This window comes from Somniosus microcephalus, chromosome 22, assembly GCF_052327205.1.
Source record: "Somniosus microcephalus isolate GS21.2 chromosome 22, FLI_Smic_1.0, whole genome shotgun sequence".
Classification (NCBI taxonomy): domain Eukaryota; kingdom Metazoa; phylum Chordata; class Chondrichthyes; order Squaliformes; family Somniosidae; genus Somniosus; species Somniosus microcephalus.
Window position 1 is genome coordinate 1,907,685 of NC_141008.1, and position 14,870 is coordinate 1,922,554.

Below are 14,870 nucleotides of genomic sequence, written 5' to 3' on the forward strand. Positions count from 1 at the left end.
CAAAGCAGCCTGCTTGATTGGCACCCCATCCACCATCTTACACATTCACTGCCCCACCGGTGCACTGTGGACCATCTACAAGATGCACTGCAGCAACTCGCCAAGGCTGCTCCAGCAGCACCTCCCAAACCGGTGACCTCTTCCACCTAGAATGACAAGGGCAGCAAGTGCATGGGAACACCACCACCTACAAATCACACAACATCCTGACTTGGTAATATCGCCATTCCTTCATCACTGGGTCAAAATCCTGAAACTCCCTCCCTAACAGCACTGGGAGTGTATCTTCACCACAGACTGCAGCAGTTCAAGAAGGCACCTCACCACCACCACAAGGGCAATAAACGCTGCCGTGGCAGTGACACTCACATCCCAGGAACGAATAGAAAACTGCTCTGGAACTCAAATTTGGCTGATTTTTTTTGGGCAGGCACAATTGTTAAGGCAGCTGAGAGAAGCGGCCCAATAGATTCTCAAAACAGGCTACCAATTAACACAAGGACAGTAAAATCCAGCCAGAATTTGGAATATAACGAGATCAGGTTTCATGTATAACAGGGGTTTATTATCCAACAGACACATCTACAGTTCCATGGAGCTGCACTCGGAGCCCACCCTGCGGCGATGGTTCATTTTCCACATGGCAACAGTCCCAACCAACAGGGCCACGGAGAGCAGAGCTACCCCAACCGCGCCTCCAGGAACAACACGGGAGGGGGAATCAGCAGCAGCATCTGTGGGGAGAAGGGAGGGTTAGATGGGCACCAGTTACTCCATCACTAGACAGCGGCAGGGGCCTCCTTTACCTTTCTCTTCCTGGTGGATCCCAGCAGCCAATCGCTCCTCATCTTCCAGGAAAATGATGGCTCCATCAGCAGTCACCAGGGACCCAGCCCGAACATCGGCGCTTCTTCGCCTCTCTGGGGGAGACAAGAGACAGAGACAAGAGTTCAAGGTGGGCGATTCAATGTGCAGCTGTCTGAAGCCCCAAATCAGGTGGTCAATCCGATGGCCCAATACAAAAACCCTCGGGCAGTGAGCACCGGAGTGAGATTGGACTAGTTAAATACGGTTCCCTCACTGTCAGACTAAGATTCACTCCCTATTCTCAGAAAGACCCGCTTCAACCCAGCAAAGTTTGCAGTCGTTGACGGGTCCAATGGCCAGTCTGGTCTCCTGGGGGCGGGGGAGGGAAAGAGACCTGTTTTGAAGCACTAGTTTGACTAGCGGCTACACTGGACATACACACATTGCCCAGGTCTCCCCCAGAAATCGGTTCGATGCCACCCTGGAACTCCCGGTGACAGCAGGATGCTAGATCAATGTTCAAGGCCAGAGGTGGGTTCCATTCAGAACCAGTGCAAGATGTGCTCAGAGCCGCTGAGCCAGATTGCTATTCTGCAATAGACTAACTGGGATAGAGTTGAGCGGGCAGATTGAGGACACTGCTCCTGTGCCCAGTGTTGGGCCCTTGCTGAGTGAGCCCAGTGTCCAGATGCCCCACACCCACCCCTCCCCATCAAGGTTCAGTTTCTAGTCAGATCCCAGCTACTTACTGGGGCTGCAGGGAGCCGTGCAGTTCTCTCGGGTGGAAGGGAAGCAAACCTCAGCACTGCAGTGGAAGTGAACCTGGAAAGAGACAGTGCGGTCTGGTCAGTGCCACAGCTCCCAGTCAAGAGATTCATGCTTCTACAGTCAAAGGGTCAACAGGGGCCTCCTCACTGTGAGCAAGACCCAGGGAACAAGTTCAACCAAGAGAGCCAGAGAGAAAGACTGAAGGAAACTCACCTCCCCGCTCAGAGCCCGGCCCGAAACTCGGTCCCAGAAAGCGAAAGTGCTGACTACAAACCGATTCTGGTGAGTTGGGAACCGCGAATGGGAAGCGGCGTCTACCGGGAGGAGGCGGGTTTTGTAATTGTCTCCAGTAAAGGGGCACCTGGAACAGAGAAAGAGCGGGTTATATGGAGAGGGCACCTGGAACTCCCAACTACAGAGTTACAGCGGCACATCAAAGCAAAGTCCCGAGATTAGACTAGATAAAGAAACCAGTCCATTCAAGTCACCAATCGTCAACCTGGAGCTCAGATTGGTTTGATTATTGGCCGTTCTTTCACCCAGTCCATGTCGCCCCCCTCCCCAATCACCAGCCTGCCCCAAGGTCCCTCACTCGCTGCCTTACCTGCCCACCAGGAGGTCCCATCGGAGCCCCGAATGCGGCTCGGGGGTGGGGGTCGCCCAGCAGTCATTGAGCACCAGCACAAGGGACGGATCGTTCCGGTTCAGGACTCGAACCTCCACAAACACGGGGTCCCGGAGCACACTCAGGATCGGGTAGTCACTGGCCACGTACCAGCTCCGGTAGCCACCATCTGCAAAGAGAAAGATGAAGGCCGGCCACTATTTGGAGAGAGAGCCTGAAGTTGGACACTAACCATCAGCAGCACTCGCTACCTCTCGCTATTCTCAGCTCCAGAACCAGGATCCCGGCCTCAGTGGCAGAGAAAGGCTGTAAACTCGGGGCTTCACCTGCAGTTCAGACTCCTGGCTCCCCTTGTAACTGCACATGGAGCCTGCAAGAGAACGGACACGGCTGGAGAATTCAGCTCCTCACCTTCTCTACCCGCTCCATGTGCTCCCAGTCTCACCTGAAGGGGCTGTCCCGGGTCACCGATCCCAAAGCTCCATCCAAGATCTCAAACTGACCCAACACATCCGTTTCATAGACGGCGTTCACCCCGTCCAGCTACAAGAGACAGAAGACCATCATTACAGAGGACCAGGAGTAGACCGATTGCAGGGAAATTGAGCAAGTCTGCCATTGCCTTATCACATGTAGTGTCTTTCAGGGCCCCCATTGCCCTTTAGACCCCCTCTTTCCCACCCGACTGACAGCCATTGATGGGGCTCCCAGCCCACAATACCTACCCGCTGAGTAGTGCCACACTCAGTGACTGCGAACTGAAAGAGCACAGTGTCTGCAGAGGCCACGGTCGGACTGCAGTCCGCTCCGTGTCCATCCTTCAGATGGACCGTTGTTAGGTCTACAGGAGGCAGCGTCAAATCCTTGGAGATGGCGATCAGGACCCGCCCATCCTTGGTGCACACTGCAAGAGAGTCAATGAAAGGCGGTTAGTTGCTGCACGGGGAATGGCAAGGGAACCGTTACCGGGAGGGGGAGAAACTCCGCCCAGCTCAGCACCAGCTTCTAGTTTCTTTCTCTCCCCGTCCACTCCCCAATTCTCCATCTACTGGAGACGGTTCACCAACTCCATCCCTACTGGACTGGTTACACAAGACCTGCATCAAATCCACACCCTGTCCGGTCAGTGCCAGCCAGGGACTGATCTTTACTCTGCCCTCCTATCCTGGGGCGCAATTCAACCATCAGAAGTCCCAAGTCGCATAGAGAAGGAAGGAGAGATCTTGGGTCAGGATCTCAATGATCAGACTTTCAAACTGTAGAAATAAACACAGCTGATGTTTCAGGACAGGAGGAGAGAGGATTCTGTCCATGGAATCCCCAGTGCAGTTGGATTGCGGCTGGTCCTGGGAAGCCCTGGCCCAGAATATAGGCGAGCCGAGAATACACCCACCTGGCAGATTGTGGAGTGAATAGAAACACGGCGGCACATCCCGGCTCCCGGCATCAAAGCAGCAGCCTTTCCGCACACACTCACTGCCTTCAATTCCCCCAAAGCCGCAGTCTTGGCGGAATTCGGTATCCAGCCAACATTGATCGGCGGGGAGAAGGAGAGAGGGCGGCTGAGATGAACAGATTGTAAGAAAGAACAAGCCCAGAACCCGCAGCCCCTCCATTCTAACAAGCGAGGCTCCCAGGTAAGTGAGGCTGTAGAGCCGACTCCCCCTTTTTATCCACTTGTTTAACCCGCAGTAAATGAATGGTCTGATTGGCCCACGGGCTCCCAATGTGAACCCGCATTCCCACGGGGCACACGGAGAGATTGGGGCCTTGTTTAAACTTATTTTTTTCTTTTTTTGTGTGGAACATATTTATTTAAATATGGCAGTACTTGTCACAACTCATCAATTACATAATAAACCCATTACATTCATTAACCACAATAAAACAAAGCCTTAAAAACAGCTTTAGGACTAACTGTCCAAATGCAGTGGTAAATTTTACAGACAAATCAACAATATTAACAGTACAGGTACCCATAGTGAAAAACAATTTTACACCAGTCCTATTGGCAATCTAGTAACTCTTCATTTTTGCTTGGTATTACCTGCTGTCCTTTTTTTAAATTTTAATATTCATGTACAACATTACTTATACAACTCATCAATTACATAGTAAATCCATTACATTCATTGACCACAATAAAAAGGATAAAGCCTCAAAAACAGCTTAATGGTCAACAATATAAATACAATAATTCATTTTTACAGGTAAATCAATAATGTTTACAGTACAAGCTGCCACTGTTTAATAAACCAAGAAAAGAAAGAACCCGTATTCGCCAGTCCTACTGACATCGCTCAATCATTCAGTCATTCATTCCTCTGTTCGTTCGCTCAAGTGTAAATTCCATTGTGAATGTCTGCGTGCGTGCGTGTCAACGGTATGCTGGCCTTCATAGCAAAAGGGTTAGAATACAGGAACAGGGATACCTTGCTGCAGCTGTACAGGGCACTGGTGAGACCACACCTCGAGTACTGTGTACAGTTTTGGTCGCCTCATCTGAGGAAGGATGTTCTTGCCATGGAGGGGGTGCAGCGGCGATTCACCAGGCTGATACCAGGAATGGCGGGAATGACCTATGAGGAGAGACTATGTAGTTTAGGGATGTACACACTGGAGTTTAGAAGATTGAGAGGGGACCTCATAGAAGTGTATAAAATTCTGACAGGTCTAGACAGACTGGATGCAGAAGGAATGTTTCCCTTGGCGGGTGAGAACAGAACTAGAGGACATAATTTAAGGATAAGGGCTAAACCATTTAGGACAGAGATGAGGGGGAATTTCTTCACTCAGAGAGTGGTGAACCTGTGGAACTCATTGCCACAGAGGGCAGTGTACGCCAGCTCATTAAATATATTTAAGAGGGAATTAGATATATTTCTACGGGCAAAAGGGGTTAAGGGTTACGGAGAGAAGGCGGGGACGGGATACTGAATTAAAGGATCAGCCATGATCTCATTAAATGGCGGAGCAGGCACGAAGGGCCGAATGGCCTACTCCTGCTCCTATCTTCTATGTATCTATCTATGTATTTGTCTCCCTGCGTGCATGCGTGCGTTCGTTCATCCGTCCAGACAGGCCTCACGCTCACCCAATAGGATGCCGACCTTCATCCTGGGGAGCGAATTTGAAGGGGCTGCTCCTCGATTTTTGGCTGCACTTCAGTCCCACGCTCCTGATATTCGGTCACCCGGTGCGGAAGGGAGCGGGCAGGTCGGGGGACCTCCTCGTGGGACTGCTCCTGGGCCTGGCCAAAGTGGCCATTAACTGGTCCAGGCAGCGGGCGTTCCAGGGGGTTGTTCGGCCCGACTGCCTGCCTCTCTTCCGCGGCCACGTTCACCCCTGGCTGGCCCTGGAGATGGAGCACGCGGTGTCTGCCGGCACGCTCGAGGCATTCCGCGACCGGTGGGCACCGCAGGGACTGGAGTGCTGCATCACCATAAGGAACAGTACTTTAATTTAATTTGTTCAATTTCCTTTTAACCTTTTTTAAAGTTACAGCACATGGTCATAGAACCATCGAATCATAGAATGGTTACAGCGGGGAAGGAGGCCATTCGGCCCGTCGAGCCCGTGCCGGCTCTCTGCAAGAGCACTTCAGCCAGTCCCACTCCCCCGCCCTTTCCCCGTACACTGCACATTTCTTCCCTTCAGATACTTATCCAACTCCCTTTTGAAAGCTCTGATTGAATCTGCCTCCACCGCCCTTTCAGGGAGAACATTCCAAATCCTAACCACTCACTGCGTAAAAAAGTATTTCTTACGTGGCCTTTGGTTCTTTTGCCAATCACCTTAAATCTGTGCCCTCCGGTTCTCCACCCTTCTGCCAATGGGAACAGTTTCTCTCTATCTACTCTGTCCACACCCCTCATGGATTTGTGCACCTCTATCAAATCTCCTCTCAATTCTCTCTGCTCCAAGGAGAACAACACCAGCTTCTTCAGTCTTTCAACGTAACTGCACTCCAGACTGGGGAATGAGGTTGGTCAGGTGGAGCAAGTTTCAATAGGTGAACATTTAGGGAACAGTGATCAAAATATCATAATGTTTTGGTTAGCTATGAAAAAGGACAGAGAGCAATCTAGAGTAAAAATGTTTAACAGGGGGAAATGCAACTTCAGTGGGATGAGAACGGATCTGGCCCGGGTAAACTGGAATCAAAGATTGGCAGGAAAAACTGTAATGAACAATAGGCTGCCTTTAAAGAGGAAATAGTTCAGGTGCAGTTGAGGTACTTTCCAACGAGGGGGGAAGGCAGGACAACTAAAGTCAGGGCTCGCTGGATGATGAAAGAGATAGAGAATATGATGAAGCAGAAAAAGAGCGAGTATGACAGATGTCAAGTTGCAAATGCATCTGAGAATCAGGCTATATATAGAAAGTTCAGAGGAGAAGTGAAAAATCAAATGAGGGGCAAAGAGAGGGTATGAGAATAGAATTGCAGCCAACATGAAAGGTAATCCAAAAGTCTTCTATGGCCATATAAATAGTAAAAGGTAGTAAGAGGAGGGATGGGGCTGATTAAGGACCAAAAAGGAGACCTATTCATGGAGGCAGAGGGTATGGCTGAGGTACTAAATGAATACTTTGCATCTGTCTTCACCAAGGAAGATGATGCTGCCATAGGCATTGTGATAAAAATAATAACTTCCGGGAAGTTATGTCATCACTTCCTGTGAACTGTGAACTGTGAACTATGAACTGTGTACATACCTCACTTCCTGTCATGTCACTTCCTGTTGGACTGGTATAAATACTAGTCTGTTCAGTATTGTAAGAGGCTTCTACCAGAGGCATGGTAAAGACCTCTCTCTGTATATAGTGTGTTTATAAGTTACTTAAAGCTTAATTTAAAGTTACTTGATGGTAAGTCTCCTTTTCTTACATCAATTTAAGTAACGTAGTATTTACACTGACAAATACTCGACCTTCAGACAAACTCGGAAGTTAAGGATCCAGGGAACCACCCATCATGGAGAAAATCCTTAGACCTATTCGTCTGGACTTGGACACGAATACACCAGCAGCTGGCAGGGTATGGAAGCATTGGTATCGTACTTTTGAGAATTTTCTGGATGAATGTAAAGCGGATGCTCCTGCTAAATTGAAGATACTTGTCAATTATGTGACCCCAAAAGTATTCGAATATGTTGATGAATGGGATAATTACGAAGAGGTGATTCGGGCACTTAAGAAACTGTATGCGAAGTCCCCAAATGAGGTCTACGCTAGACATCTACTGGCCACAGCCCGACAAGGGCCAGGGGAATCAATTGACGAATTCCTGCAAGAACTTCGCAGGCTCAGCGTAGATTGTAACTTTCAGGCAGCCTCAGCTGAGCTGTACCGCCAAGAAATGATTCGTGATGCTTTCATCTGTGGGATTGCCTCTCCATTTATACGCCAGCGTCTACTAGAAAGTAAAACACTTGAGCTACAAAAAGCTTTTGACCTAGCTTGTTCTCTGGATTTGGCAAAGAGAAATGCAGACCTCTATCAGCTGCCCAGATCTCGATCTGCTGCTGTAGCTGCAACCAGACAATTCAAGCGGTCTCAGGTGAACCCTATCATGGGGGAATCTAATTCTGATAATTCCGATGAAGAAGACGAGGATGATCCCACTTTAGCAGCCTCTTGGCAATCTAGGAAGGAATGCTTCTTTTGTGGAGATGCTTTTCACCCTAGGAAAACCTGCCCTGCTCGCAATGCAATCTGCAGTTATTGCGGGAAAAAAGGACACTTTGCTAAAGTTTGCCTATCAAGGGCCTCTACGAGGGCCAATCCAGCTAAGGCCTACCGAACTGCCCCAATTAGGGCCTATCAAGATGCTCCAGCTAGGACCTATCAAGCTTCCTCTCGAGCTCTCTCCCGAAGAAGCACACCGAGAGTTTTAGCCTCTCTCTGTGCAACGACACCAATTACAGCTGCTTGCCCACAGAACCTGTCTCATGCAGCCACAAAAATTTCAATTAAAGGGCATACCTTAGATGCCTTAATTGACTCAGGAAGTACTGATAGTTTCATTAAGGAACAGATTGTTGCGAAATTGAAACTACATGTCTTCCCATCGGACCAGGCAATTGCGATGGCCCAGTCATCACTTAATACCAGAATCTCCGGCTTTTGTGTTGTTGATATGACACTTCATGGTCGTATGTATCCCTCCACCCGACTTTCGGTGCTCAAGGACTTATGTAGTGATCTCCTCTTAGGGCTGGACTTCCAAAAACAGCATAAGAAACTCACCATTGAGTTTGGTGGATCCAAACCCGGACTTACTATTTCTAATATACCGTCTAAATTACCATTTTGTGCATTATCAGCAGCTTCACTTGATGAACCCTCATTATTTGCCAGTATTCCGCCTCAATGCAAACCAATAATAACGAAATCGCGGCGCTTTAATCAGGAAGACCAATCTTTTATTGCGGCTGAAATCTCTCGACTTCTAGCAGAGGATATCATCGAACCATGTTCGTCGCCCTGGCGGGCTCAAGTCGTCATTGTCAAGAACCCTCTAAAACCTCACAAACGGCGACTATGCATCGATTATTCGCAAACCATCAATCAATATACCGACTTGGACGCCTACCCATTGCCACGCATTGATGATATGGTTAATAAACTGGCCGAATACAAAGTGTTCTCAACTTACGATTTAAAAAGTGCCTATCATCAGTTACCCTTGAAGGTCTCAGATAAGCAGTACACGGCCTTTGAGGCTAATGGACGGCTGTACCAATTTCGTCGCCTCCCATTCGGGGTTACTAATGGAGTGGCTGTCTTCCAACGGGCAATGGAAGGCCTGGTTAAGCAGGAAAACCTAAGGGACACCTTTCCCTATCTTGATAACATTACCATTGCAGGTCACGATCAACAGGAACACGACGCCAACCTCCAAAAATTTCGGGATGCCCTCCATCGCCGTAATTTGACCCTGAATGAATCCAAATCTGTTGAGTCGCAACCGACCATCAACATCCTTGGCTACTGCGTAGGCAATGGTATCATTAAACCAGACCCAGAAAGACTTCGCCCGCTCCAAGAGCTCCCGTCACCTAAGAATCCGGCTTCTTTACGTCGGGCTCTCGGTCTGTTTGCATATTACGCTAAATGGATTCCTCATTTTTCGGACAAAATCCAACCCTTGCTGCATGCTAGATCATTTCCACTGGGAAAAGCGGCTGTTGCAGCCTTTAACCTTCTCAAAAAACAGTTGGAGAAAGCGGCTCTTCACTCCATTGATGAGAATCTCCCTTTCACGGTTGAATGTGATGCCTCGGAGGTGGCGATCTCGGCTACTCTGAATCAGGAAGGTCGTCCTGTAGCATTTATGTCCAGGACCTTACAAGGTGCAGAGCTACATTATCCTCCGGTTGAGAAAGAAGCCACAGCCATCATAGAGGCAGTACGGAAGTGGAACCATTTTCTAGCTCGCCAGCACTTTACATTGATCACGGACCAACGATCAGTTGCCTTCATGCTCGATAATCGAAAACGAACCAAAATTAAGAATAATAAAATACAACTTTGGAGGATGGAACTGGCCTCTTTTGGTTATAACATTCTCTATCGGCCTGGCAAGGAGAATGTGGCCCCGGACACCCTCACACGGGCATTCTGCTCCACTATGTCATCCTCTACTCTCATGGATGTCCACAATGGATTGTGTCATCCTGGCGTTACGCGCATGCTACATTTCGTACGATCACGGAATCTCCCTTTTTCCACTGGAGATGTAAAGAAAATATGCTCAGAATGCCGGCTTTGTGCGGAATTAAAACCTCAGTTCTTCCGCCCCTCAGATGGTACACTCATACATGCAACCCAACCGATGCAACGACTTGGCATCGATTTTAAGGGCCCAGTGCCCTCTTCAACTCGGAACACATATTTGCTCACCATGATCGACGAATATTCACGTTTTCCGTTTGCCTTCCCCTGCTCCAATATGCTGGCGTCCACAGTAATCTGCTGCCTTGAGCAGGTATTTTCTCTCTGTGGCATGCCGGCTTAAATTCACTCAGATCGGCGTCCATCATTTATGTCAAGAGAACTCAAGGACTACCTCTCAGAACGGGGAATTGCTACAAGCAAAACAACACCATACCATCCCATCGGAAACGGGCAGGTAGAGAGGTATAACAGTATCATCTGGAATTCCGTACGTCTCGCTTTAAGATCTCGGGGCCTACCAGACCAGCAATGGGAAACAGTGCTTCCGGATGCATTGCACTCTATACGGTCCCTGCTTTCTACAGCCACAAATACTACACCTCATGAGCGGTTCTTTGGATTCCAGCATCGCTCATCTCATGGGACATCACTCCCGTCATGGCTACCTACTCCTGGACCTGTATTACTCCGAAGATACGTTCGGACGTCTAAAAATGACACCCTTGTAGACGAGGTCGAACTAACCGATGCCAACACCACCTATGCAAACATACGATATTCCGACGGCCGAGAATCTACCGTATCATTACGGGATCTGGCTCCCTGCCCACCAGGACCTAGTGGGACATCGGGTGATGGCATTTCACCAGGAAACTCTTGGGACCTATCGGGTACCCATCTCCAGGATCCTGATCGGACACCAACTAGCTTGGTGCCGGTAGAACCTCGTGCTCAAGGTTGCGACCCTCCCAGTACTGTGCATGAAAGTACTGATCTACCACAGACCAGCTCTGCACCTCCCTCTGAACAGAGGCAGTTCGACTTTGAACCTATTGGGGCTCGTACTCGAAGCCATGATCTCCCCGACCCTTCACAGGGCAATCCAGACTCTGACCAATGGCCAACCGCATGTAAGCGGACCAGCGACCCTCTACGACGGGAATCCAAACGGGTGCGACTCTTCCTTGTTCGGCGGCTGCGGACCAAAAGGTAGACCACAGCCTCCGAATTCTGCAGGAGGGAAGAATGTGATAAAAATAATAACTTCCGGGAAGTTATGTCATCACTTCCTGTGAACTGTGAACTGTGAACTATGAAATGTGTACATACCTCACTTCCTGTCATGTCACTTCCTGTTGGACTGGTATAAATACTAGTCTGTTCAGTATTGTAAGAGGCTTCTACCAGAGGCATGGTAAAGACCTCTCTGTATATAGTGTGTTTATAAGTTACTTAAAGCTTAATTTAAAGTTACTTGATGGTAAGTCTCCTTTTCTTACATCAGGCATAGTAAAGGAGGAGGTAGTGGAGATAGTTGATAGGATAAAAATTCATAAAAAAGAGGTATTAGAAAGGCTGGCTGTATTTAAAGTAGATAAATCACCAGGAGTGGATGGGATGCATTCTAGGATGCTGCGGGAATTTAGGGAGGAAATCGTGGTGGTACTGGCCATAATCTTCCAATCCTCCTTAGATACGGGGGTGGTGCCAGAGGACTGGAGAACTGCAAATTTTATTCTCTTGTTCAAAAAAGTGTGTAAAGATAAACCCAGCAACTGCAGGCCATTCAGTTTGACCTCGGTAGTGGGGAAGCTTTGAGAAACAGTAATCAGGGACAAAATTAACAGTCACTTGGACAAGTGTGGTTTAATTAAGGAAAGCCAGCACGGATTTGTTAAAGGCAAATCGTGTTTAACTAACTTCACGAGTTCTTTGATGAGGCAACAGGGAGGATTGATGAGGGTAATACAGTTGACGTAGTGAACATGGATTTCAAAAAGGCGTTCGACAAAGTGCCACATAATAGGCTTGCCAGCAAAGGTGAAGCCCATGGTATAAAAGGGACAGTGGACATGGATACAGAATTGGCTGAGTGACAGGAAACAGAGAGTAGTGGTGAACGGTTATTTTTTGGACTGGATGAAGGTATACAGTGGTGATCCTAAGGGGTCAGTTCTAGGACCACTGCTTTTCTTGATACATATTAATGACTTGGACATGGGTGTACAGAGCACAATTTCAAAATATGCAGATGAGACTAAACTTGGAAGTATAGCAAACAGTGAGGAGGAGAGTGATAGAAGTCAGGAAGACATAGACAGGCAGGTGAAATGGGCGGACACGTGGCAGATGAAATTTAACGCAGAAGAGTGTGAAGTGATACATTTTGTTAGAAAGAATGAGGAGAGGACATATAAACTAACTGGTACAATCCTGAAGGGGGTGCAGGAACAGAGAGACCTGGGGGTATGTGTGCACAAATCGTTGAAGGTGGAAGGACAGGTTGAGAAAGCAGTTAAAAAGGCTTACGGGATTCTGGGCTTCATAAATAGAGCTATAGAGTACAAAAGTGTGGAAATTGTAGTTGACTTTAAATTGACAATTGCCAGTAATAAGAAGAGTCAGCTCCACAAGTGTCCCTCTTAAGGAGGCAGCACTAATAGAATTTAGACACCAAGACCTAGAAATTCAGTATAGCCACATTTGGGGCGCTACAGCATGGCGTTCGCTAACTTTTGCGCCCGGCGCAACTTAGCACCACCTTCGCCGATATTCAGTTGCATTGCCCCAAGAGGTTGCTGCTGCGCTAAAGCAGGCGATGCACGACTATCATTAGGCGCTAAGCCGGCGATCCAGGGCGCAAACACCGAGGGCGGGTGCAGCGCAGGTGCGGCGAGTTGCTCATTGAGGGCAGACAGTCAGGCGCCGGTCAGCACTTAAAGGGGGAGGGTGGAATTGCTTGGCTGTCACGCCCTGCACGCTGCAGCCCTAAGGCAAGGCCTGAACACTGCTTCTGGAACAGCTCCATGCCCAGGAGAATGGAGAAGGCCAGGGAGAGAGTGCAGCGCTTCGGCGAGGGTGACCTGAGGCTGCTGGTTGGTGCAGTGGACCGCAGGCGCCATATCCTCTTCCCTGAGGGTGGCAGGAAGCCGCTGCCCACCGAATATCGGAAAGCATGGAGGGATGTGGCAAACAAGGTCATGTCCAACAGTGTGGTTGGCAGGACACCAACCCAGTGCCGGAAAAAATTCAACGTCCTCACTCGGGTTGTCAGGGTGAGTACCCTTTCCAGAATCCTCCTCATCCCTGCATGTGCACCTCACTTTATGGCCAAACGAGTCTGAAAGCTCTAATGGCCAGCCCTCATCCAGCAGCTATGGGACTGTCATGAAAAGCACTTGCACATTCAGGACTTTAGACACTGTCAGGGCTATTCGACCATGGGAGGCAGTGCGGGCAATATCAGGGCTTGACACTGTACTTAGAGGCGGTCCTTTCTCTTGCAGTCCAAGCTGGCGCATAACAGAAGACAGCAGCGACAGAGCAGAGGAGGCCGTCCTGACCTGAAACAGCTGAGCGACCTCGAGCAGAGAGTGGAGCAGATCATGGCAGGCCGGCTGAGTGGCCCCGTCGCCACTGGAGATGCTGACACTGTTCTGGGCACCAATGGTAAGGTCATCACCTTTTTGACCTCTCCCTTTCCACTTGCGCCTCACACCAGCATCCTTTGCCACTATCGAACCAATGCAGTGCACAGCAGCACTCATGCCTCCCTCGCTGCCGCCCTGTCCTCACTCTAAAGCAACTCTTGTGCCTCCCTGCTTTCAGATGGTGACTCGCCAGGTGAGGAGGCGGCCCCTCAAGCTGACTGTGTCCGAGTCAGACATAGAGAAGGAGGAAGAGGTGATTGGGCAAAAGCATGGCAGATGCAGTATAATGTGGATAAATGCGAGGTTATCCACTTTGGTGGCAAAAACAGGAAGGCAGATTATTATCTGAACGGCAATAGATTGGGAGAAGGGGAAGTGCAACGAGACCTGGGTGTCCTTGTGCACCAGTCGCTGAAGGTAAGCATGCAGGTGCAGCAGGCGGTTAAGAAGGCAAATGGTATGTTGGCCTTCATAGCGAGAGGGTTCGAGTACAGGAACAAGGATGTCTTGCTGCAGTTGTACAGGGCCTTGGTGAGACCACACCTTGAGTATTGTATGCAGTTTTGGTCGCCTTATCTGAGGGAGGATGTTCTTGCCATGGAGGGAGTGCAGTGAATATTCACCAGACTGATACCTGGGATGGCAGGAATGACATATGAGGAGAGATTGGGTCGATTGGTCTTATACTCGCTGGAGTTTAGAAGAATGAGAGGGGATCTCATTGAAACTTATAAAATGATGACAGGACTAGACAGACTAGATGCAGGAAGGATGTTCCCGATGGCCGGGGAGTCCAGAACCAGGGGTCTCAGTCTAAGGATAAGGGGTAAGCCATTTAGGACAGAGATGAGGAGGAATTTCGTCACCCAGAGAGTGATGAACCTGTGGAATTCTCCACCAGAAAAGGCAGTGGAGGCCAATTCATTAAATATATTCAAGAAGGATTTAGATATATTTCTTAAGGCTAAAGGGATCAAGGGATATGGGGAGAAGGAAGGGACAGGGTACTGAATTTGGATGATTAGCCATGATCTCATTGAATGGCGGAGAAGGCTCGAGGGGCCGAATGGCCTACTCCTGCTCCTATCTTCTATGTTTCGGCGACTGCCTGCGAGGGGCGCTGCTGTAGATGAGGCTGCAGTACCGGCGACTGTCTACAAGGGGCGCTACTGTAGATGAGGCTGCGGTACCGGTGACTGTCTGCGAGGGAAGCTGCTGTTGATGAGGTTGCGGTACCGGCGACTGTCTGCGAGGGGCGCTGCCGTAGATGAGGCTGTAGTACCGGTGACTGTCTGTGAGGGGCACTGCTGTAGATGAGGCTGCGGTACCGGCGACTGTCT

General features: G+C 49.2%; 1 pseudogene across 1 annotated transcript; it reads right to left on the minus strand.

Moving 5' to 3' along the window:
• Window positions 1-481: 481 nt before the first annotated feature.
• On the minus strand, window positions 482-3,820 carry LOC147101978 (zona pellucida sperm-binding protein 4-like; annotated as a pseudogene). Its single transcript, XR_015073290.1, has 9 exons — window positions 3,594-3,820; window positions 2,926-3,104; window positions 2,646-2,743; window positions 2,452-2,570; window positions 2,180-2,369; window positions 1,789-1,936; window positions 1,557-1,629; window positions 807-920; window positions 482-734 (listed from the first exon to the last, which is right to left on the minus strand). The product of XR_015073290.1 is annotated as a zona pellucida sperm-binding protein 4-like (transcript).
• Between the last annotated feature and the right edge of the window lie 11,050 nt (window positions 3,821-14,870).